Consider the following 26,240-nt stretch of genomic DNA (forward strand, 5'->3'; position numbering starts at 1 on the left):
ATCAAGCAATCCGTAATAAATGCGGTAAATAACAGTGAAAGGCTTACTGCCTTCATCCATATCATAACCAGATGTCAATATATTCAAAGTTAAAGCTTTAACAATATTAGGATCATCTAAAGCAAGAGTAAGATCAGGATAATAATCAAAGAAAACAGGAACATCATACAGAGAAGCAGTAATCATACCAAGAATGCTATCATTAAATCTTTTAAATCTAACATCACGTAAACACATAAGAACAGAAGCATTAATACCTTTTCTAGTCAATGGCTTAACAGCAACTTGAACAAGACCAATGTGTAAATATGTGAGTTTCTTAATCATGAAATCATTAATATTTTTTCTGAAAAATAAACAACATTTTTCATGAGATCTAGAGATAGAAAAAGTTTGTTCAACAGTTCTAACTCTATATTCAGAGAAAGCATTATTTTCTTTCCAACTAAGTTCGTAAACAGATTTAGTAGACACTTTTGGAATATTCCATTTTCTGATATCAGGGTACTCACTTTCTTCTACAGTGTGGTATTCTTCATTCACAATATCAAGAGGACAACCAATCCTAGAGTTAACAGAGGAGTTGGATCTCCACAACCTATCCATAGCTATCTTAGTTATAACACTCAATATATATACATATACATATATATATATATATATTCATTTATTACCCTCAACTTTTTATTGGAAAACAACTCCAAGGAAAATTAGAAAATGCATGCTTCCTTTAAGACTTGAGCCAGGCCATCTGCATGCATAAACATGGACCTATTTGGTAGTAGTGTTTAAGAATTGTTGTTCAAAATGATATCAAAATTTGGTTTAAAAAGTATTGTGAAAACACACGTTTAAAGTTTTCATAATGCAAAAAATGTATTGGGTCCCATATTTCTATTAACATCTTTTTAAAAGTGAAAAAATAATTATGTGTTTAGTTTGTGTATGTGTTTTTAAGAAAAATTGTAACTTTTCTGACATGAGAAGAAAAATAATTATATATTTATTCACTCCTTCCTCTTCATCTCATCTCACTCTCTGCAAGTCTTGAACAATTTACTAATACTACAACAAAATGTATTTTCAGTGATGAAAAAATTTGTCACTAAAAGTTCAGTTTTTCGTCGCTAAGAACCTTTAGTGACGAAATCTACTAATTAGTGACAAAACTCATTTCGTCACTGAACCCCCTTCACTAAAAGTCCTGGTGATGAAAAATTTCATCACTAAAAGACCGATTTGTTTTTAAAAAAAAAAAAAAAAAAACTTTTAGCAATGAAAACGTTTCATTGCTAAATGTTTTCTTCGCTAAAAACACTATTTAGTGACGAAAATATTTCGTCACTAAAACCATTTCAATTTATTAAATCATATTTAGTAACAAACAATTTCGTCACTAAAACTATTTTCAGGTACATATAGTGACGAAAAAGTTCGTCACTAAAACTGTTTTTAAGAAAACCCAGACACACATAGCGAAGAAAATTTTCGTCACTAAAACCATTTCTTACAAAATTCTGCTACATTTAGTGACAAAATATTTCGTCACTAAAACAAATTCTTGTTGCTATATTTGTGACAGAAAAATTCGTCACTAAAACTTATTTTCTGTTTTTATTTTTTCATGGCTTTGATATTAACATGTAACTTATTATTACATTATCAAAACCACACATTTATTTCAACAACACATTTATAAAAAAAATTGATCCATACATTCCACAAGTAAAAAATAAAACAAGTATCCAATTCAAACTCCTTCCATACAATAATTGTTTGCAACACAGACAATAACTCAAAATGTTTTATAACAATACAAAAAATGTAGCATAATATAATTAAAATCAACAAAAGATGTCCTCATATGTCTTCAAGTAATTCCAAAAGTAAATCTCCTAAAAGCCACCAACAAGAAATCTACACAAATATAAAAACAATACTACATTAAAATCATAAAGTAAAAACATTAACTATGTTATAAGAAACATTTCAAACAATGCATTAAGAGTAGCCACACCAATAAATTAAAATCACAACTCCTAATGTATAAATTGTAGAAAGTAAATATTGATTTTCAAGTGTAATATAATACAATTAGTTTCAAATAATACATCAAAAAAAGTAGTCACACCATGTAGTGCGGGTTAATTGCTAAAATAAAATACTAACCAATAAGTGTTTTAACTTGAAGATGAATCGCCCCCATAGGTAAGAGCGTCATCATAACCCTTGCTCCTCAAAAAGTTAAGAATATTCTTTTGAACCTCATCTTGCTTAGCTCGCTCATTTTCGTTCCTAGCTCTTGCCTTTTTGAGCTCACAATGAAAAGAGATAATGAGCTGCAAAAACCGTCGCACATACTAATATTAGACTAGGAAAAATGGAAAGTGACTTATATGTATAGTGCCCAAAAGCCAAAGACCTGTTCATCAATTTGAAATATCAAAAATTTCAAGCATCGATCTCAAAAAGAGATGTAAAGATAAAAAATGATCAAATGTGATGAATTGTAAAGAAGCCAAATAAAAAGCTTCAAAGATATGTAATCATTTTCTTGTGGGAGGTTATATATGTTCATTTCTATAATTGAGATAGACCACTTGACTTAATATTAGTAGTTTATGACTTGATTGAATTGATCATTGAACCTTCACTCTAGACTAAGGACTATTCCACATTTGATACACACACACAACACACATGCTTAATGTTCAATGAATGCCTTATTCATTTGTTCGATTGTACTTGTTTAAATGTGATGTGTGTGTGCTCATCTATATATGGATCAAACCCAATCAATTTGAATGGTTTTTCATTACATTAACATCTCTAAGGTAATTTTAAACTCTTTTCATTGATTTGGATTCTTAGATTATGTTTTGGAGAGTGTTGTGCTCTTGATTGGGATTTTCATCATAAGGGTTGGGAAAACTTTTTTTTTTTTGGTCAAATTTTAGTATGGGATTGTTTCTTTTGATGATTTGCTTTGTATGTTGGCCCCTTGTGGCAAAAGAACATGTATTAAGGGTGGATTTCATGATGTTCATGCATTATTTCACATTGTTGTTCATAGTGTGCAAGCTAGGTGTTTGAAAAAATGTCTCTTAGGCATTTTCTTGCTTGTTTGGACTCTGATGAATATCAAACTTTGGGGTTTCTCATGTTTCTTCATTGGGAACATGTTTGGATCATTGGTTGTGGATTTTACACACCTTTCCCCACATGTGCAATTTCCATGCTTTGATCATGCATTGCACATAGCCACCTCTTGCACACACCTTTGCTACCCTTGTCATGCATTGGTCTATACCTTGTTTCTTCATCCTAGCATGTTATGTTTGCCTTATGCTTTGTAGCATTTTGTTTTGTCTTAGGTTTGAGATTCATTTTCTCATTCATCTCGCACCCCTTATGCATCATTATCATTATTTGTACCTTCATCTCTTTCCCTCGTTTCTCCTTGACACTTTGTCTATTCGTGACAAAAAGGGGGGAGAGTATGCCCCATAGAGTATACTGGAGAGTTTTGTAATTTCTATATGGCTCTTGTGCACATCTTTAGAGGGAGAAATTTTATCTCATGCACATTCGTAGGGGGAGAGATTACCATAGGGGAGATGCATATACCAAGGGAGAAAAAAGATTATGTTAATAAGAAAACTTTGTTTTGTCTGTTTCTCTTTATGTTTGTTTTCTTGTTTTCTTTATAATACTTTTAGTTAATGTTTTTGCATTTTCTTTTGTACTCTTGTGCCCTTGTTGGATCTTGTATCCTTGATGCAATTACCTTAGTGTTCTTGTATCGGTTGTGTGTTGGACATGCATACATCCTTATGCTATTGTGCTTTGTTAATTGCATGTTCAGATGATCATTTGCTTTGCTATGTAATCATTGTAGTCATTTCTTTGTGACTGTTTTGGTGTATGATCAAGTTGCTTATATGTTTCACATCATGTTTACTTGATCGCAATTTACTTGTTACATTATACTTGTACTTTTATTACTTGCTTTACCTTGAGGGTCTAATATGTTTTGTGCAAGTGTTTCAGGTTACAGGTATATATGTTCTAAGTGCATCACAACTTCTAGATTTAGGTGTGAGTGAGTTTTGTCATTGTTCCCAAACTCATGTTTAAGTCTAAAGTCTATGTTAAGGTTTTTTGTCACGGAATAGCCAAATGAGGAGATTGTAAGGTTGAATTTAATCAACCATATGTTGGCTTTATTTCGTGTCATATTTGCTTGTAATTTAGTATGTAGAAATCCTGTATTTAGGTGAAAATTATGTAAGGGTAGTGTGTGAGAGAGTGTGAAGAAAACTCAAATGTGTGCACTCAAGAAGAGCCTCGCAACTGGATCTCGCAATTGGTAAGTCACCAAAGGTGACACGTGTGGAGCATGCGGAGGAGCTGAAGGGTCACCACAGCTGGAGCACTACAGGACAAAACTTCTAGTCTGACCAGTCAATTAGCTCGCGACTCAAACTCGCGACTCGTTCTAGTCACAAGGTTGAGTCGCCAGAATACCCTATTTGGATGAAAACTGACTTTTCACATTCCTCACATACCCTACTATAAATACCCTCATTCCCACAAAATGTAAATGTGGCTATTCAGAAAGAAAAACCCTAAGAGAGGTTTCTACAACACACCCACCTTATTAGATAAAGCTACTCATTTTTAGAGAGAAATCTTTGTAGTCTCTTCTCATTCCCTCTCCCATTGTTATACTCATTAAGAGGAGATTTGTACCCAAATACTGCCCACACCAATTTAGAGTGTTGAGTGTTTTTGGAGCTTAGGAAGCATTGGAAGATGCCAAGGATGGCGGATGCAGTAGGTTTATTGCAAGATCCGGTAAGCTAGAGAAGACAAAGTTTAGCGTAACCCTGTTGGAGCAAGAAGCTTGGAGGGCTTAGGTGCATTGGGTAGATTAGGCTTGGAGGGTCTTCTACTATTCATGTATCTCAACTTCATTCTCTAGTGGATTGTTGACCGCTTGGAGGGTGGCAGAGAGGTTTTTCGCCAAGTACTTTGGTTTCCTCTTCGATAACACATCGGCGTGTTATCTTTATGTTTGCATCCTTCTTCCCTCTCTCTTTACCTTTTAATTGTTGCTGTGTTTGTGATTAAATATGGTTTGGAGTGTGTTACCGATTTTGTTATAGCTTATATTTCATTTTCCGCACATATATTGTTTGATTATAAGCTTGTGTTGGTTATTTTAATTTTGGGGGTCTAAACATTCATAGGTGTTTTACACACTATTTGAACTTTCAAGATCAAAATACATCTCTTGCAAATACAAGGTAAAATAAACACATAATGACACACCCGTAAAATATCAATTGTATATTTGCTGTACTAGGAATATTTAGGGTGTTTTAACAGCTACAATAAAAAAAATAATTAAAACCTTTAAAGTATAAAAAAAAAAAATTGTTAGAAAATGCGATATTTAAGCTAATATATTGAGTTAATGTACTTAAGTTAATACTTAGACTTAAAAAATAGGTGAATTTTAAATTTTATGCTGATAAATATTTAAAAAAATTAATGCTTACACAAATAAGTAGAAACATATATATATGAGATAGGTTCAAGTTACACCTGGTGTAATTCTAAAGAGTTACACATTTTTTAAGCCATTGGATTTAAGTACGTGTTCTGAGTGAGTACAAATCGCTCCTCCACCATTGTTCCAGGGAAAAAAGAAAAAACTGTAGGTGTGTGTGAGTACTCTGTTTATTGGGTCACCATTATTTTAGCTCATAGCAATTGCAGGTTGGTTCTCTTTCTCTCTCTCTCAAGGTCAACCGTTTTCCTTCTTTTTTGTTTATTTATTTTAATGTAATTCTTTATCTGGGTTTTGCTTTATCGATTCATTTGTTTGCTAAGAAAGTAAAATCTTTTCTTTTTGTGAGTACTCTGTTTGGTATCAAAAGAAATCAATCCGAACTATTCCTATTAATCTTCTTGGTACTCTGTTTTTATTTTTCCCAATGTTTTACAAATCGGTACGGAGAAAGAACCGAAAAAAGAGCTAATTATCGGTTTTCTGGTTGGATCGGGGTCCGACCGTTGATTGAACCGATGATGTCATAAATAATTTAATTAAAATATTAAAATAATTTATTTTTAAATTTTAAATTTTAATAACTTATATTAAGAAAATATAAAAAAATAAATAAAAGTGTTTTTTTCCATACCACATTTCTTTTCTTGTCAATAGTGCAGGACAAAGAATAAACTATTTAGGGGTGTTTGGTACACAATCTCAAACAATAATAATTTTTTGTTTTTAAAATTACACGTTTTTCTATACATTTTTTCACCCACATATATTTTCAAACAATTTTCAATTTTTAAGTGTATATATCAAACACCTCTTTAATATTTAGGCTTCATCTTTCAGTTTGTATAAACAATAGTATAAATTTAACTATTTATTTATTCAAGAAAATTTAAATTAAAAAAAAAAAAAAACTCAAAAATCAGATTGATAAGAGATGACAAGACAATTCACTGAGCAATCGACCTTCCCACTCCACTCCTAGCCACACGTTTACTCTCTCTTTAATTTTTTTTATTTTTAAAATCTAATACACGATATGCACTAATACACTCCCCAGCAAGTCAGTTTTTTCCAAAAGACTATTTTTCCAGTCTTCTCTCTTCTATGGAGTCCGTATCTCTCTCTCTCTCTTTCTCAGGAAGTCAGTTCTATTGTTTATCTCTAAAATACCATCATTAGTTCCTTTCTTCCTCACTGAAGATCTATAGATACCACTCCAAGATGCTAATTTCAACGGCAATATTCAGTCATTTTCTCTCTCTCAAGCATAGCCAATCTTAAGAAAAAGGACTTTATTGCAAAAATCTGTCCTCACCATCAGCAGATCTGAAAGAGAAAAAACAAGATTTATACTGCAAAAAAAAACTCCATTGCAGATCTGTTTCAGCAATTTTGCAAAACCAGTTTGACCGTGCCGGTTTCCAATTCTCAGGTTGAACCGGCCGGTTTTTACTATTTACCGGTTTTTAAGCTATTTTCGGTTTTATGACATAACCGGACCGAATTGAATGTCGAATCTCTGTTGAACCGGTTGGACCGGCTGATCCGGTCCGGTTTTAAAAACCATGATTTTTCCTTTCTTTTCTGTTGATTTATTTGTTTGCTTAGAAAGTAGAATCCTAAAAATTGGTTGTTTTGGGTTTTATGTTTTTGAGCTTGTTTAGTATAAAAAGAAATTAGCTTGAAAGAGTCAATTGTACTTGGTAAAGTGATTTTATTAGGCTCAGTTTTAGTTTTTATGGGTCCCAAATAATATGAAAAAACAAAAGTTTCAAACTTAAAATATTTTTTTTTTTAAAATGTTCCTGCTGTTTCTGGGGAACCAAAAAAAACTCGTTAGTGCTCTTTGTGGTTGTAAAGTTTGGTGGTTGTCTAGTTCTTTTGGTTTTCAATTGTGTTTCTGCAATTTAGTAATGATTGGGTTGTCTATGTTTTTTTAAAGTATGACATTGTTTAGAATTTAGATAAAACTGATTTTTTATTTTTCCTTTAAGCTATTGGCTGGGCAGGATATGTGATGTTGTGGCTCTAATTAGCTTATTTTATACTTTATAGGAATTGGATTCAAGAGTGTATTTTTGGTTATCTTTGATTGAATCTTCTCCTTTTGCATGTAGATAATTAAGGAAAATGGTGCTTAGCTTTCCTTCAACTCCCAAGAAATTGTTGATGACTGTGGCATGCTTCGTCTCTGGTGCTGCTCTTTTTGCTGTTGGTGTGGATCTCTCTTATGTCAACATTTCGTTAAAGAAAGATGATAGAAGTGCTCTAGTGTATTGGGTGTTGCTAGTGCGTGGGGTGCTGAAGGCTGGTGCGTGGAGTGCTGATGACTGGTGCGTTGAGTGCTGATGTGGCCAAGGGTTGCTGTGCTTGGATCAGAGGTTGCTGCTACCATGTATATGGGTCTAAGTCATTGTGTAGTTAGTTAAGGGATAGTTGTAATTAGTAGTATTCAGTTAGTTACAGCTATTGAGGGATGGGGTGGTTAGTTAATTAGTTAATAGCAGTTATAGGAGATGTCAATGTATTACAATTCTTTAGGCTCGGGTATAAAGGGATGTAGGTTCTGAATATAGGTATCAATGGGAAATCTAATGCAATTCCTGCGTCTTTCCTTCTTCTTAATCTCTATTTTTTTTTCTCTCTAATCTCTCACTGTTCCATTCTTCTTTCAATCCCCTGTTTCTTCTTATTTGGATAGGAATAAGGTGATTCTTATCAAAAGATTGACAAAGAAGTATGGGAAATGAAGAGTTCAGCTCACTGCTACTTGTCTAATTCATACACAATATTACATAGACTAAAATGAATGTGCAGCCATGCGGCCTTGTTGTTCCATGTTATGGTACATGTATAGCACACGTTTGTAGTAAATCATTAAAGCTAAACAAGCCAAATCTTTGTAGACTCACTGTCAAGGCATTCTTTATTTCTTCATATTATATACAAGTTGTCCAAATATGCTAAAGCTAATTCATGCAACTTAAAATAAAATAAAATAAAAACTAAAGGGAAGCACAAGGTCTCATGACCTCCCTTCAAATCCAAATAAGCCATCACTTTTGAGACCACATAGAGAATATGAAGAAGTTTTGTATTGATGTGTGAAGCTTTGTTTTTCTTCTAGATTAAAGAGGTGGCAAGGCAATATCTAAAGCATCAAATTGGCAGTGGGAAGTCAACGTTTTTTTTTTTTTTTTCGATTGGATGTTAATAGGCACCCAGATGGACCTCTTATGCAAAAATATGGTCAAAGAATAATATATGATTTAGCTAGCCATAAATCATATGCAATTGTGCAAAAATTAGATGAACATTGGTCTTATCTTTTGGGTTTTCTAGAATGGCTCTAGTGAGCTGGAACAAAAAAACGAATAAAGAAAGATGTAGATATAAGATCCTTAAAATCATTCAAATGCATGATAAGGTTAAAGATAACAATAAAGACAATAAACAAGAAGAAGTTTCAGCTATACTAATGCAATGCAGTGCAGCTATACTAATGCAGTGCAGTGCAGTAAACAGAACAGTGCAGTAAACAGTACAGAACCACTAATGCGGTAACTTAAAGTAGCTATACTACTTGTTATTTAGAACCACAAATAAAGATAGATCATCCCTAAGAAACTGTTATTAAAAAAGCAAACACAAAGCTGCAGGTACCCCCTCAAAATAAGAGGTGAGCAGTAGAAAATCTGGAAAAAAAAAAAAAAAAAAATGAGGCATATGTCCTTAAATAACAGTATTCCAATATAGGTCCTTACAAACATACTGTTAATGACATTAAATTGAAGCAAAAACAGAATTCCAACATAGATCCTTAAAAAAAAAAAAAACAAAAAACCAAATAAATCTATTTCATCATGATTGTTTATACACTACTTTAAGGTACATAAGAGCAAATAGGTCCTAAAGTACAAGTCGTTTTGGTCTTCTTTTTAAACAAAATCAACAAAGTTTCAACACACTAAAACCACGTTGTTTTGAGTCCGCTAAATGGAATCCATTTAAAACAAACCATTCTAACAACAAATTGTGCTGAATATAAAAATTTTGATGTAGTTTGAGAGTGGAAACTGGATAAGGTGTGCAATTTTAAATATGACAAGAATGCAAGATAAAGGCAAAAATCTCTTTCACTGTTTTGTTTTTGTTTTTCTTTTCTTTTTCTCCTTCATTATTTATTTATTTATTTATTTTTCTGTTAACGCACATGTGCTCTACAAAGTAATTAGCTAGGTGGCTAAATTTTAAAGAAGTAGAAGGATCAGTAATTAGCTAGGAGACATGGGTATTTTATATGGACTTTATGTGGGCAAAGAAGGTGTTCTTGTAATACAGCTTTTTTTCTATGAAGTAGTGCAAATTCATGGAGCTTACAATGTATGTGGCTGGGCTATTGTATCATGAGGGCATCGTACTAGTGAACCCATTGCACTAGTTGAAATGTATCTTTGATATTCTCTCAAAGTGGCACAAAATGCCTTAAAGAGAGGAAGTGTCGTACCTCAACTGAGCCATGTACCACGGTAATATTTATATCTTATCATTCTTATTTTTAAAGAGTTATTTGCATGTCACATGTTATTAATCATATGAATGGTAACACCCCAAGCTTAAAAAAATAAAAATAAAAAAGCATAAGATATTTTGGAGAGCCACATGTGTGACCCCACCTACCCCACTCCCCTCAACCACACAACTCTCACAAATATCTCACTTACTCTCTTGGCTGGCCATCTCTCCCACTTATTTTCTTTTCTTTTCACAAAAACACTCCTCTCTAACACTCTTCCACCAGTACCCACTCCTCACTACCATCTCCACCATCATTTTTCCGGCAAGATCACCGGAAAATCTCCTTAGGAACCTCTAAGCATCTTCATCATTTTTATTTGAGGTAAGAATTCCTAATTTTTTGGGTGGGTTTTATACTTTTACTTGAGGTTCTTTAATCTAAGCTTTGGAAATGATATTCATGTGATTTATGAGCTTCTTAGGTGATATTTTTGTGATTATGTATATAGGTTTTTGATTTGGTGGACTTATTTGATGAGTAGGTTTATGGTTTTTACAATGGTAGCTATCTAAGGTTTGTTACGGTGAAAATTTGGGGGTCTTGGCTTTCTAATGTGAAATAGATGGTAAATATAATTTTTATTGTTTATTTAGAGCTAGTTAAAGTTTCAATTTGTTAGTCTTGGAGGATATTGTGATTTTTGGTGTTATGGGTCTCTTGTTGATGTGGTGTAAATCTTTTAGGAAGTACTTATAAAGTGTTGAAGTTTTGGTGTTAGAGAGAACACCTTGAATGACTTAAGTTTATAAATTGGAGTCTATGCCTTGTAAATTAATTTGTTGAAAAACTTTGGAAGTGGAATACATTATTTGTGAGGTTAAATACTTAGGCTTGCATAATTAATTGCTTATTTGGGAATTCTTGATTCGTAGCTAGATGAAATTTCAAGCTTTATGTTTATTGTGATAGGTCTTCTTAGTATCATTTAGGTTCTAGCTAACCTCTTTTGGAGCTTTGGAAACTAGACTATTTGTTTATTAAAATATTTTATAAAACTACTTGGAAGTGAACTATGTATATCAAATACATTAACTTGTGAGCTTTTGATGTGCTTTTGCCCATGTGTCATGACATTGGTGATTACCCCGTTTGTATGATGACCATGTCTATGTGATGGCCCTGTTTGTGTGTCGATCCCTATTTGTGTGACAACCTTGTCATGTGGCCTATGGTGAGTTTGTATTGCTCAGAGCCTGGCGCAAGGTCTCCAGCTGCCCAAGGATGCCCACTTCTTCTAGGACGGGGATGACGAGTCGCTTGCTAGACAGCTGCAATGGCATACCATAGCGGTAATTGTTACTTCCCCGCTTTCATGCATTACAATACGTAGGCGCTTTCCCAATTTCATTATTTCATCACTGTTTATGTTCTCAGGCAGCGTAGCTAACTAGTGTTATTGACAGGAGGCTGAAGGAGGTGGCCAAGGAGGTGGCCAAGGTTATTGATCATGCCAATGAGCAGAAAACCGCTGTCGAGAATACGGTCAAAGAGAAGGAAGAAGCTGCCAATGTATCTGAAAGGAAAGCAGTAGATGCCGAAAAAGCTCGTTTAGCGGCGGAGAGGAAACTGACCGATCAGATATCCAAATTGGGCGAGATTGAGCTAAAATTGGCCAAGTCGGATAGTTTGAATTTGTCCCAAGCCGACCAGATTTTTCGTTTGAAGCATGCTCTTGAAACTTGCGAGGATAAATGGTATAATGCAGGCTTTACGGAGGCCGAGAACTCTGTGGAGCCTATTATCCATCAAGCTCGGAACCACAGGTTCGAGGAAGGGTGGTTGGCTGCCCTCTAAGCAATGGGAGTAGTTGAGAATTCCCCTCTATGGAACCCTAATCAGATTCCATATCCAGTTCCACCCCTACCTGTTCAAAGTCAGGTCTGTGCTGAAGATGAGGAAGATACACCGAGCATGAGGGACCTTGTGCAGGCGATTGATTCCCATGTTGAAATGGTAGACTTAGAAACCTCAAGTAACATTCATGTTGAAGCCGAGGATGCTCGAAAACAGACCCCTCTCACAGCCCCGCTAGACAAGGATATGCCCGTTCAACCCAATTCGAAGACTCCGTCCTCCAACCTACCTGAATGAAGGCTTAAATTTTGATGGAGCGTAAAAATTTTATTATTATTATTATATTTTCTTTTTCTTTTTCTTTTTTGTTAAGCCTAGGTCATCGGGCTGTGGCGACAGAACAATTTCTCTATCATTTGAATGGTTTTGATCAGTATTGTTGGGACATAAATCCGTGTGTTTTGATCTTGTTTTTAAATTCACACATGTTTGTTTGAGAACTGCTGGCTTTGCATATGATTAGGGTTAACTTGATCATCATATCTTACTTTCTCGCTCACAGTGGTTGAGAGCAATGTTTCCGCCCCTAGGATCTTTCGGCTTATGTTTTCGTTGCTTGGTACGGAGGCTCAAGATTTTTGCCCTTAGGAAATAATGTCTTAAGGTTTCCACCTGCTCGGTGATAGGAATCGAACGGAGGATAGGTTTCCGTCCTTAGATAATAATGTCTTAAGGTTTCCGCTTGCTCGGTGATAGGAATCAAACTGAGGGTAAGTTTTTGTCCTTAGAAAATAATGTCTTAAGGTTTCCACCTATTAGGTGATAGGAATCGAACCAAGGACAGGTTTCTGTCCTTAGAAAATAGTGTCTTAAGGTTTCCACCTGCTCGGTGATAGGAATTGAACCGATGGTAGGTTTTCGTCCTTAGAAAATGATGTGTTAAGGTTTCCACTTGCTCGGTGATAGGAATCGAGCTGAGGGTAGGTTTTCGTCCTTAGAAAATAATGTCTTAAGGTTTCAACCTGCTCGGTGAAAGGAATCGAGCCGAGGATAAGTTTTCGTCCTTAGCGTGGATGAGATGTCTTCACACTCTCCATTCTCTCTAGATTTGTTGCCCGACGATGGTAACCTAATAGTAATGTGGTAAAATGCACCTGCATGAATAGATACCGTCATATTAAATACATGATAATGCAAAATTACATCAAGTTGACATCTTTGGGGGGTAGCCGGTCAATGATAGAACTTTTTCAAGTTGTGAACCTTCCATGGCTGGCGAAGTGATTTTTCCTCCAAGTCTTCTAGGTAGTATGCCCCAGAACCTACAATAGCAGTCACTCGGTAGGGCCCTTCCTAGGACGGGGCTAGTTTCCCTGCATTAACGTCTCGTGTGTTCCCTAGCGGCAAACTCCCACTTCCTCACACTTTTGTTGTACCTATGGGTGAGCTTTTGCTGATATTCTACTAGCCGAATGGTGGCCGCTTCTCGATGTTCCTCTAGCAAGTTCAGTTGCTTTGACATTAGCTTCTCGTTCTCATGCGGAGTGAATCCTGCGACTCAAGCGCTGCATAGGTTCACTTCAGCGGGGATGACAGCTTTTGCCCCATAAGTTAGAAAGAATGGTATTTCTCCCGTGGATCTCTTGGGAGTTGTTCGGTATGCCTATAGGACGCTTGGTAACTCCTTGGCCCATCTACCCTTGGCGCCCTCCAACCTTTTCTTCAATCTACTTATGATGGCCTTATTGGTTGCTTCTGCTTGGCCGTTTCTCTGCGGATATGCTGGTGTGGAATACCAGTTCCAGATATAGAGGTTGTTGCAGAACTCTCAGAAAGCCTTGCTGTCGAACTGTAGACCATTGTCCGACACAAAAGATTCCGGCACGGCAAATCTTGTTACAATGTTCCTCCATATGAATCTCTTGACATCAACATCTCGGATGCTTGCCAGCGCTTCCGCTTCTGCCCACTTTGTGAAGTAGTCTACTGCCACCAGCACAAACCTCTGATTGCCCGATGCTTAGGGAAATGGCCCGACTATGTCTAGCCCCCAACGGGCGAATGGCCATGGGCTGCTTACTGGGTTCAAGTTCCCGGCAAGCTGGTAGATCATCAGTGCGTGTATCTGACACTATTTACACCTCCGAGCATGCTTTGTGGCGTCTTTCTTCATCCGCGGCCACCAAAACCCTTGAGTCATTGCTTGGTGAGCCAATGAGTGCCCCCCCTCGTGGCTACCGCACACACCCTCGTGTAGCTTAGTCAATAGCTCTTCAGCCTGATTAGGACGAAGACACTGTAGGTATGGTCCTTCAAACGATCTTCGATATAACTTCCTATTGGCAGACAACCAATATCGAGCAGTGGTCCGTCGTACTCTGGCTGCCTCTTTCTCATCTTCCAGGGCTCGGTCTTCTGCAAGGAAATCAATGATAGGGCCCATCTAGCAACTCTCGGCTGTGGTGATCTGTGCAACCGGTGTCCTAACGGTAATTTTTGGTTCCGGCACTAACTCCACCCTGATCAACCGAGGCACCATGTCAGCTATTGACGATGCCAGCGTCGCTAAGGAGTCAGCGTGCCGATTCTGTCTCCAAGCTACCCGTTCAATTCTGACATTTGAGAAATTACATATGGTCTTCTTTACTAGCCACAGATACTCAATCATCTAGGGGTCCTTGGCCTCAAAGTTCCCCTGCACCTGATTAACTACTAGGAGAGAATCCCAGTAGACTTCCACCTCTTTGGCTCCTAAGTCCATGAAAACTCTTAGTCTGGCGAGCAGAGCCTCATACTCGGCCTCATTATTAGAAGCCTTGAAGCGTAATCTGAACGAGTGCTCTAGCTTTAGCCCTTCCGAGGTGATGATCACAATTCTAGCCCCTACTCCTGCCGTATTGGATGCGCCATCCACAAACACTTTCCAAGGCCTGACCTCTGCGAGGCAGACTACATCCGCAATTTTTGGTTAGAACTCGGCAATAAAGTCTTCAAGTACTTGTCCCTTCACTGAGTTCCTCGGTCTGTATCTGATGTCGAATGAGCCTAGCCGGGTCCCCCACTTGGCTATCCTCCCCGTAAAGTCAGATCCCCTCAGTAGTGATTGAAGAGGGTACTCGGTCAGAACATAGATGGTGTGAGCTTGAAAGTAATGGGGCAATTTTCAGGTGGAATGTACAAGTGCCAGTACCAGTTTCTCCAATGGTAAATACTTGGTCTCGGCATCAACAAATGTCTTGCTTATGTAGTAAGCCGGCAACTACACACCACTATCCTTCAGTAACACAGAGCTGCCTGCATGCTCGGACACCGAGAGCTACATATACAGGTCTTCTCCCGGCTCTAGGGCTATCAATGTTGGTGCCCATCCCTGGTAGTCCTTAAGGTCTAGGAAGGCTTTGTCACACTCCTCGTCCCATTGAAACCCTTTCCATTACCTCAAAAGCTGATAAAATGGCCGGCACTGATCAACAAATTTGGAAATAAATCGGTTGAGAGCAGCCAACATGCCGGTCAATTTTTGAACCTCCTTAGGAGTGCTCGGTGGTTTAAGACGTTTCACGACTTCAATCTGATCGAGGTTAATTTCAATCCCCCGTTTGGTAATTAAATAACCCAAGAATTTGCCAGACCCTACTCTGAAAGCGCACTTATCGGCATTGAGGCGCAGCTGGTGTCGTCAGAGTATCTCAAACACCTCTTTAAGGTCATCAACGTGTTGCCCTTCTTGCTTGCTTTTTATCACCATGTCATCAATGTATACCTCAACTGTCCGCCCAATCTTATCCCTAAACATCCTCGTCATCATTCGTTGATAAGTGGCTTCGGCGTTCTTCAATCCAAATGGCATCACGGTATAGTGATAGTTAGAATCGGGTGTTATGAATGCTATTTTCTCCTGATCCTCGGCGGCTAAGGTAATCTGGTGATAACCTTAGAAAGCGTAAAGAAAACTCATTATCGAGTGCCCGCACGTAGCATCCACCAATTGATCAATTTTCGGCATCGGAAACAGATCCTTCGGGCATGCTTGGTTCAGGTCGGTGAAATCAACACAAACCCTCCACTTACTGTTCTTCTTCTTCTTCACAACCACTATGTTTGTGAGCCATTCCAGAAAGAACGTTTCCTTTATGGCCCCCGCCTCCCTCAGCTTCCCAACCTTTTGTTTGACGGCGTCCACATGCTCCTTAGCGGACCTTCTCGGTCTTTGCTTCTTAGGAGGGCGTAAAGGATCCACATTCAGCTTGTGAACTATAAATTCGGGGTCGACTCTGGGTGCCTCATATAGACTCCAAGCGAACACATCCATGTTTTGTATAAGAAACAACAGTAGCTCCACCCTTTCCCCATCATTCAAGCTTGCCCCTATCAGGAAACTCCTTTCACCTACTGGCATAATTTTTACTCTTACCAAATCCTCAGCAACGTTGGTCCCCTCTACTTGGGGCTGCGGTAATTGCTATAGGGGAGCCTTCTCGGTTGATTCCTTTTGCTCGGTTTGTTTGTTGGCCGCAGCTACTAAGCATTGTCTGGCCGTTTGTTGATCACCCCTTATCACTATAATCCCCTCTTCAGTTCGGAACTTGACTTTAACATGCAAGGTGGACAGTACAACCCCTATGTCATGGATCCACGGCCTTCGGAGTATTGCCATGTATGACGAGAAAGAAGCGACCGCTATGAATTTCACCACTACTTCCTTACGTCCCATGTTGACTGGGAGTGATATCTACCCTTCTAGAGTCACCATATGCCAATCGAATCCCATCAACGGAGTATCATACTTTGATAAATCCTCCTTTTTTAGACTGAGCCCCTTATACAAGTCCGAGTACATTATGTCTGCACCACTTCCTTAATCTATCATTATTCTCTTTACTATGAAACCCCTTACAGGGGCCATGACTGCTAAAGCATCATGGTGTGGCTAATTGGTGCCTTCCATGTCATCATCGTCAAACGCTATGGGCTGTCTAGTGTATCTCAGCTTTTTCACCAGTGGGCGTTCGCCCTTGCAACTTTCTATTGCTACCACGGCTAATACACCGCTTGTTCTGTGTGCTTGTAGACTCATCGGTACCGCATGGATGACCTTTATCACTCCCAGAGGGGGCAGGGGAAGGTTTTCGCATAGTCGACCTGCCTGCCCGACCTCTTGATTCCTTGTTTCCATTAGGAACTCTTTCAAATGTCCCGCCTTTACCAACTGCTTCAGATGATCCTTTAATACTCTGCATTGTTTGGTGGTGTGCCCTTTATCTCTGTGGTAGGTGCAATATAAATTCTGGTTTCTCCTTGATGGGTTGCCCGCCATCTTGTTCCGCCGTTTAAAATACGGCTCATTTTTTTTATCCTGTTAATGATCCTGTGCACGGGTTCCTTGAACGCTATATTGACTCCCCCAATTGCTGGACCGGGCTCTTGAATTCTCAAATCCTTCCTGTGTCTGGGGTTAAAGCCAGTATTCCAAGGATATTGATGATCGGGGCCTTCCCCTTGGTTTGCAGCCAATCGTCTTCTAAGCACTTGTACTCCTCGATACGCCTCATCAACTGCCTCATATCTTCGAGAGGCCTCAGGGTTTATGATTCTCTCAACCCGGACTCTTCAGGTAACCCCATCCAAAAGGTGCTCACCGCGATCTTTTCATTGCCCCCGCCGATCTCATTGTACAGCTCCCAGTACCAATTGGCATAGTTGCGAAGGGTTTTAACAGCCCCCATTTTCATTGATAGTAACGCGTCCACGGGCTGCGAAACCCGGTTACAAGTCATGAACCGCACTCCAAACTCTTGGATCAGTTCCGAAAAACTATGGACCGAACCTTTCTTTAATCCGTTGAACCACCTTAAAGTAGTGAGGCCGAGGCTCAAGGGGAAAACCTTGCACATCAATGCCTCGTTATGGGCATGTAAAGAAATCATTTGAATATAGTGACTTACATGTTCTACCGGGTCTGTCTTTCCAGTGTAGGAATTGAACGATGGCCGTGTGAACCTGCTCAGCATGGGCACGCTCTCAATGTCTCTCGAGAATGGAGATCGAGCAGCTTGGCGTAATGCCTGACTTATGGCATCCATGGCCACATTTCGAGGTCGCCCCTCATATGGGGAAGTTGATTCACGGTCCGTATACTTTCGCGAACAGTCGCGGTGTCGACGAGACCTGAATTGATAGTATCCTGCCACACGGTGATTTCTCACACTTGCCGACCTTTCCCTTTGCTCCTCATGGTCCTTTCTCCTCCGTCTACCCCTCGCTCGCAACTCCAAATCCCTCACTGCTCTACGTAGGCGCTCGAGTTCTTAATCCCTTGCTCAAGCTCCTGGTCTCTTTTGTCGAGGCGGCTGTGGCCTGAGGCATCATACATTGTTTGGAGGGTTTGGTACGATCCTTCTCTGGGCCCAAATTCCTCTGTTTCCTCATGTCTTTTGTCCTCCTGCCTCTTTTGCCTCCTTTCTCGCCATGTAGACCCCCGCGACGACCCTCTAGAGCCGCTCTCTGCATGGCTTCCCTGTCCACTTCCAGACATTCTCCTGTGTGCGCCTCGATAGTACCACAGCTACGTAAGAGATTCCCACAGACGGCATCAATTGTGCGTGCCCAAATATAGTTATTAGGACGAAGATGTATTTGGGCTCACAATCCATTTATATGGTGGGCTTTCAGATTTCCTACAACAAGTGATGCTATGCTCGGCAACCCAGTACCCCAGTTTCCCTAGTTTTTCCTGTCACTCTCCCTCTTCTCCCACGATGATCTATTTCTCTCTCTAGTCTCTCCTCTCTGGAATTGCCAACCACTTCAACTGAATCGTCCTTGCCTATTTATAGCCAAATTTAGTGGAATGGTCATGATTATTCCCCTAGTGGGTGGAAGGGGGAGGTCCAATACTATTACCCTTAAGTGGGGGTTTAGTTGGGAGTGAGAGGAAGTGAGAGTGGCATTGGAATTGGTTCCACTGCTGGATGGACTGCTCGGCAGTGATATTCCCAAAGCTTTACTGAACTTACGTGGACCCGACCTTCTAGGCGATTACATTCCCCGAACAAACAGGGTTTTATGTTTACAACATCTATCATTAGTGCTTTCCTAATTTTGAATTGGGTGCTGAGGATCATCCGGACGATGTTCGTGGGCCTGATGTCACATGTGGTCTTAAACATGATAGTTTTAGAACTCGAATCCCAGCGAGTCGTGGGCTTCGTGTACGTGGCACTATTGCGATGGGCTTTGGCGAGTGTTGGGCCTGCGAACGAATAGCGTCCCATAGAATTTTTTTATTGCTTTGTATTGTTGTGATTATTAACGTGATTGTGAGATTTAGTAAGGTCTTAATTTTTGGCATAAGAAACATCTGTTTCACTAATTAGAACATTGGTGTCAATCTAGTTTTTTTCACATATATTAACTTTCAGTTGTTAAACCAAAGTACCTATATGGAACATCATCTTACTGGTTAAAACTTACAAACGGCTGATAATTTGAATTACATATGTTAAACGAGTGATTTCTGTGTTAGTTATGAAAGACACATCCTAAATGTTTTTTTTGTATTACACTATATTTAGAAATTTGAGAGAGAGCACAGAATTATACATAGTGAAAATCGTTATAACTTCATGGACGTAAGCATATTGTTTTTTTTTTTTTTCTCACAAGTTTTTGGAATTTGTTTAAATTCTCAACATTGAACATCTTCATTGTAAGTTGCGAATACCATGAAATACTAATTGCCCTATAAAGCTCTCGGTAATATCTAATTGTTTTACGATAATGCTTTTGTAGCAGGAGTAGCCGCCGGTCAAGTGATCTAGATGGTAACTCAAGCATTTAATTTTTGTTTGGTATTAAATCATAAGAAAACCTGCTTACTGTGAAATGTGAATGGCTTTTTGGTCCCGAAATAAGTATGAGATGGTATTTACCTACCCAGAAAAATTCCCATATATTTAGGTGCGAATAGCAGAAGGGGTCAAATAAAAATTTACCCAAGAAAAGACTAAATAAAAAAAATAAAAATAAAAAAAGAGAAAAGAATAGCTTACTATCTTTAGAAATTTGGTTGCTACATCTAATCTGAGTTAATTGTTTGCTATTTTTAGATTGAAAGGTGATTTAGAGTCACAAAAAGAATTTTTTTTTTTTTTTTGCATTTAGCATTAATTTTATAACAATTTCATTAGCTGTCACATTTCTAAAACAATTTGGAAAAATAGCATTTCGAGTTTATTAGACTTAAGTTTTTTGTGAAAGACTCGAGCATTTAAGACTCGAGTTTTAGTGTGTTGGCACACAGCTGATGTGGAGAATTTTACACATGGAACTCGAGCCTTTTAGGCTTGTTTTTTATAAAGAAAATCTAGGTTTTTACTGGGTTTGGGTTCTTTCTTCATCTTCATGTGGGTTCCTCTTCAAATCTTCTATGGGTTTGGGTTCTTTTTTATTCTTCTTCTTCATTTGGGTTCTTCTGTAGATCTTCTTATTGCAGAAATTTTTCATGTGGTGGTCATTGTTGGAGGGGGGAATGAATTTGGTGTTTGCAAAAAGTGAAATTGGGAATTTCACGATGAAAAACTTGGTGGATTTGGTTTGATTTGGGTTAATTTTGTGGAATTGAATGGTAGGTCGGTTATGATTTTGGGGTTTTGCGTGTAATCATTGGTGGGTTTGGTGGATGATTCTTCTTCTTCTTCCTGTGGATTTTTCCTTCTTCCATTTCTGGTTGTTCTTCTTTTCCTTCTTCTGTTTTTGGTTTTTCTTCTTCTTCTACGCTTTTTGGAACTCAAGTCTCTAAGACTTGAGTTCCACATGGATTACTTGTTCACACCAGCTTCACTGAACTCGAGCATCGTAGGCTTGAGATGCTATATTCCTAACTAGTTTTAAAGAGATGCTTACTAATGAAGTAGTTTCCTCAAATCACGCTATGTTGCAAATATCCCCTCACAGAGAACAATATTTTCTCCTACCGGATTACCATTTTATCCTGATTATAAACTTTTTTTGCTTAAACCTGATCTTGAACTTCAATGTTTAGTTTGCACTCCTGGCATATTTGAATTGTTGCACCTTATCCTGGTTCCTCTCTCAAACTACATCCCAACGGTCACATTAATTACAAGAAGATGATGCAGTTCAAACTTTTCCTTTCATCTTCTAGTAGTATGGTGGAAAAGATATTGCAATTTTGCAAATCAAAAACCTTTCTGCGAATTGAAATAACTAATAAATGTGATAACTACTTGTCTTACGAAGGCGAAATGATGAATAAGAAATACATCAATCACAAATAAATATATGTTTCCAAATAAAGGAGTACAATTGATTCCAGTCATCACACAGACAGTAGCACTTTGTTCGCAACAAAGCCTACGATTTTATTCCAGTCATTTGCATGACAAGCATATGACTTTTATTGACCAAATGCATTTAAAACAAGCGACACGCCCCAAGAAAAAAAAAAAAAAACCCTTATGCATGATGACTCATTAAGACATCATCTCGAAACAGCTCTGCTTAATCCAACGCTCGCATCATTCCTAAGGAAGCACAAGTCTGTAATTACAAGTTGCAGTGTCATAATCATAATAATTTTTTTGTGGAAAAATAAAAAAGGTACATAGAAAGAAAAGAAAAGACAACCTCACATAGGTGGAAGCTTGAATTCCATTCAGCAGTGACCACTACTGATCAATAATTATGACTGGAAAGACAGCAATATGGCCCCAAATTCGGTCCTTGTTGTTCTCAATTGTTTTTGTGAAATCCACTGGCATATCTTTCAACTTCAATTCGCGAAGAGTCTTTAGATGCCTTAACTCTGTGGTGTTAGGGACCTTCAATTTCTTGCATGACCGAATCTCCACCTGCTTGAGGCTTGGCATTGCTTGTTCCTTCATCTTCCATTCTTTCAATTCCTGAAGCATCCAGAGTTTCAGAATTTTAAGCTGGGGAAAGCCTCCACTGGAGCAAACCATGTGTTTCCCAGTATAAGAAGCTGAGTACAAACAGAGGGATTTAAGGTTGTGAAGCTTCTCTAACTCTGGCATTGGATCATTTGAAAGTCTAGAGGCTGATAAGGTAAGATCAGTCAGGCTTTGAGGAAGTCCATTAATATTTATGACGATGGATGGATTCTTCAATTTTCCATACAAAGATAGGTAGTAGAGATCTACGAGGCCAGACAATTGAGTCACATGAAGATCTTGGGGTTGACCCATTTCATCAAATGATTTCAATGTCAATTTTTGAAGGCGCTTCAATTCCACAAGACTCTCTGCCAATGCTTTTTGCTGTGACCACTCCAACTGGAATGACAAATCCAATATTTGAAGATTTTTCATCATGTTAAATGCATCCTTCAGAGGACTTTCCTTATCCACAAATGCACCACGCAGTATTTGGAGATTTTGTAAAAATTTCTTGTTACGCTGATTACCTTTACATTTTCTTTCAGGTTGATGCTCAATTTTGCTTCGAGAAATCTCACTCATGTATAGGTTTTGAAGTTTCTTCAGTTTCCATATTGAACTAGGGAGAGTTCGGATATAAGTATGCTTCACATCCAATGTTTCGAGGTTCACTAAGTTGCCAATTGATGATGGAATAGTCTCTAGATATGTCCACCTTAATCCCAGATACGTTAACTGGATTAATTTTCCTATACTTTTAGGCAAATGAGGTCTGAATACGTGTTCAAGATCAAGCACCTTTAAATATAACAGATGCCCACTTGCAATGCCCTTCTTAAGGTAGTGACCAAAAGCTACTCCAGGTTTATCTCCTTCACGAGTATCAAAGCAGAGCAAGGAGAGGGGATTTCTATAGCTTTGCAATATATTTGGTGTTGATGAATTTATGTTGCCACCAAAGCTGGAATCTTTTTCAATGGAATAATAAAGTACGTGCTGATCAAAGCCCGAACTTGGATTTTCTCGCAACCAGAGTTCTCGCAGAACACTGGGGAAGCTGCATGTCTTGACCCTCCCATTAAGCTGTCTTTCCACTTCTTGTACCAAGTTGCGTATTATCAACTCTGACAAATATTTCTCCGCAACAGATTTAAGAGGCTCTTGCTTTTCACCACTTTGTTTTACAAACCCTTCAGCAACCCACAAAACGACTAATCTTCTTGAAGAAATTTTAGTGTCTCTGGGGAATTGTCCAAAGTAAGAAAGACATTGACTTAGATGCGGAGGGAAGTCTTTTGCATTTGTTTCCAAGTTTTCCGACCAGGGTGTTTGGTTAGGAGTGACATGCTCAAGCACCCTTGACAAGTCCTTAGACGTCACTTCTTTCCCGGACAATAGATACCCATGATTTAAGATGGAAGATGGCAAGCCTCCACATCTGCCTACAACCTTTTCTGCAAGTTTTTTCAATTCTGGTGAGAGTCCATGATCAGGTTTAGAAGGTTCAGCCTGGAAGCGCACCATCTGGTTAAACAAATCCCAGCTCTCTTCTTGTGTTCGTAGTTTAAGTGGGTACATGATGCTTGTTAGGTCAACATGTGAAGCTACACTCTTGTCTCGTGTGGTGAGCAAAATTCTGCTCTCGCATATCTTATCTCGGAATGCTTCTTTCAGAGTATCCCAGGTTTCCTTGCTTGAGATTTTGTCCAGAACTACAAGGTACTTCCTACCCTTCAAGAAATCATTCACCTCTTTGAATGAGTAACCTTTTTCTGTTCGTTCCCCATGATTTGCCAGGACATTTTCGCCCACCCTTTTCAGGATTTCATGCTTATTGTCCACTATATCGGTTAGAGACACCCAGTATCTGAATTCAAAATGTTTCTGAATAGCTGCATGGTTAAAAACCATCTTTGCTAGAGTTGTCTTCCCTATTCCCATCATCCCCACAATGGAAAGTGTGGAGCAATTCTCAGTAGTGTCGTTGGTGGTCAGTAGTGAGACCACTTCATGGATGTTATCTTCCAAGCCGACCACTGAGTTTGTCTCTTCACTTAGTTTAGTGCGACAAACTTCCATGCTCATGCCAAGAAATTCCATAGCTTGCTCGAATCGCTCAATTTCTGTAGAGGACTTTGGCCAAGGATCTATCTCCTTTTGAGTACTGGTGTTGCTCCTTTGGGGTTGGGAGGATGACAAAGAACTAATTGCATCTTTAATAATGATCTTTATTTGATCCTTCCAAGCCATTCTTGAATTGTTTAAGCCTTCAACTGCTTTTGCATCTTTGAGAAGTCGGTGCACTTGCTTGAAATCATCCAGTTGAGCCGAGAAGACACCTTGGATTGCTCAAGATTGAGCTGCTTGTGAAACTCATCTAGAAGATCTAAAATTTCCTTGTCATCAGTTGTGGCCTGGGTTTTCTTTTTTGGGGACGGACCAACAGATTTTGATGGAACTCTTTTGATAAAGCTAAAATCAATCATGTACTTCTTAAAAATGAGGGTCCAGAGCTGTTTGTTGATTTGGCCAAAGCTATTCTTCACCCAACGTCTTGTCATCCCTTTACCCAAAAATGGAAGCCATCTCATTACCTTTGCCATTTTTTGTACCCTGTCAATTTCATGTTGTAGTTCGTCAAAGATCTCCTCCGCTTCCTCCACCCAAGCCTTTTCTGTTTGGCTTTCCAATTTAAGCCCTTCTAAATCTCGCAGGAAAGAATGCAGTAGCTGCACTGGGAACTTGATGAGGTACTCTATTTCCTTTTGCTTGTCAGAGTCAGACACTAACTCTAGATTGTTAGCAAATAGGACTTTCAAATTTCTCTCAATAGAGACAGTTGGTGGAGCTCGTTTATAAGGATGAGATTGATGTTCCTCGATTGGCCTGTTCTGCAAGCTTCTAACAATAGACCTTGACTGCTCTATTGATCTACAGATTTGTATACGCTTTTCCCAAATTTGATACATCTCCCACAGACACGAATCAAACTCAGCTTTGAGGCGACGAATTTTGTTCCAATCTATGATAGCAGAGAGAGTCAATCCAAGAGTCTTTCTTCTTTCACTCAATTTCTGGTAGGAGTCATGGCAGTCCTGTGCCATGCGAACCATGGCTTTGGTTGCATCCACCCAGTCTCTCTCACTATCAGCTATTTGCACAGTGACTCCAGCTTTCAGCTGTGAATCTCGAAGTTGATTAGGCTGCTCATCTAGTTTTCTTCCTGCTTCTGAAACCTCTTCAACATCTTTTATGACACCATCCAAGAGCTTGACATTCTTTTTAAGACGCCTGTAACGTTTCCCCACTTGATGCCAGACTATATAAATAACCAAAATGGTAATTAAGTACCCACACACGAGGATTATGAGAATGATGTACAATTCAAATATATAAGCATGGTAAAGCTTAGAAATTACAGACAAAATGCCCATGGTTGCTCTCAATTTCTGTAATTTGGTGTGCCCAAACAAAGCTTAGAAATTTTATGATCAATAATGGCCTGACAAAAAGAATATGTGAATCATAAACAATACCAAAACTAAGGTGGCAAGTCAAATATCACTTGAGGAACAACCACGATTTCTAGATCCCCATTCGTGAACCATAAACAAAGCTTAGAATTTTTATGTGTAAATTGATTCTTATCTTGTAAAATTTATTAAAAAAAATGGTTCAGGTGTAATGAATAATTTCTCTCTCAAAAACAACAGTCACCTTGGCCATATTAAATTCAAAAGAATCACCTTCTTTTTCCTGCTACATTTTTTTGCCAAACCTTCAAGGCTAGAACCCGATTTCCAAACTTTAGCTTTAAAAACTCTTACCATTAGGCCCACAAAAATAAAATAAAAAAAAGGAAGAAGAAGAAGAAACCCATCTCTCGAATTTTAATTCAAAAGTTAAATGTCAGTCGCTTTTATGTGCCACCTTGTTCCCAATCACAAGCCCACAATCCCACGTTATTCTTATTCTGCTAAACACCATCACCCAAAATAGAAGAACCCTCAACAGCACAAGCTGCAAAACCACCGAAACGCATCGCCCATGACCAACAACCAATGCTAAACCCACCAAATCAGCCCAAATCCGCCATTCTTAGACACTATAAAAGCCCTGCTCAGCAAAATTGAATGCAGAAGATTTATAAGAAAATAATAGAAAAAGGAATGGGAAAGGGGTTTTTTAGATCCCTGAAAATAACGGATCAACCCAAACCCGCCTGGCTGAAATGGCAGGTTTGGACATGTTGAACCACGGGTTAAGTGGGTGGCCCTTTTTTTAGTTTAGAAAAAATTTAACCCTTTTGTAGACACCTCAATTTCTAGCAAGTGAAAATTCGAGTTTCTCATAAGACCATTGTTCACGGGTAAAA

General features: G+C 38.4%; 1 pseudogene; it reads right to left on the reverse strand.

Annotated features, from left to right (window-relative positions):
- Positions 1-21,422: 21,422 nt before the first annotated feature.
- Positions 21,423-25,299, reverse strand: LOC142634597 (putative inactive disease susceptibility protein LOV1; annotated as a pseudogene).
- Between the last annotated feature and the right edge of the window lie 941 nt (positions 25,300-26,240).

The sequence above is a fragment of the Castanea sativa genome, chromosome 5, assembly GCF_040712315.1.
Source record: "Castanea sativa cultivar Marrone di Chiusa Pesio chromosome 5, ASM4071231v1".
Taxonomy (NCBI): domain Eukaryota; kingdom Viridiplantae; phylum Streptophyta; class Magnoliopsida; order Fagales; family Fagaceae; genus Castanea; species Castanea sativa.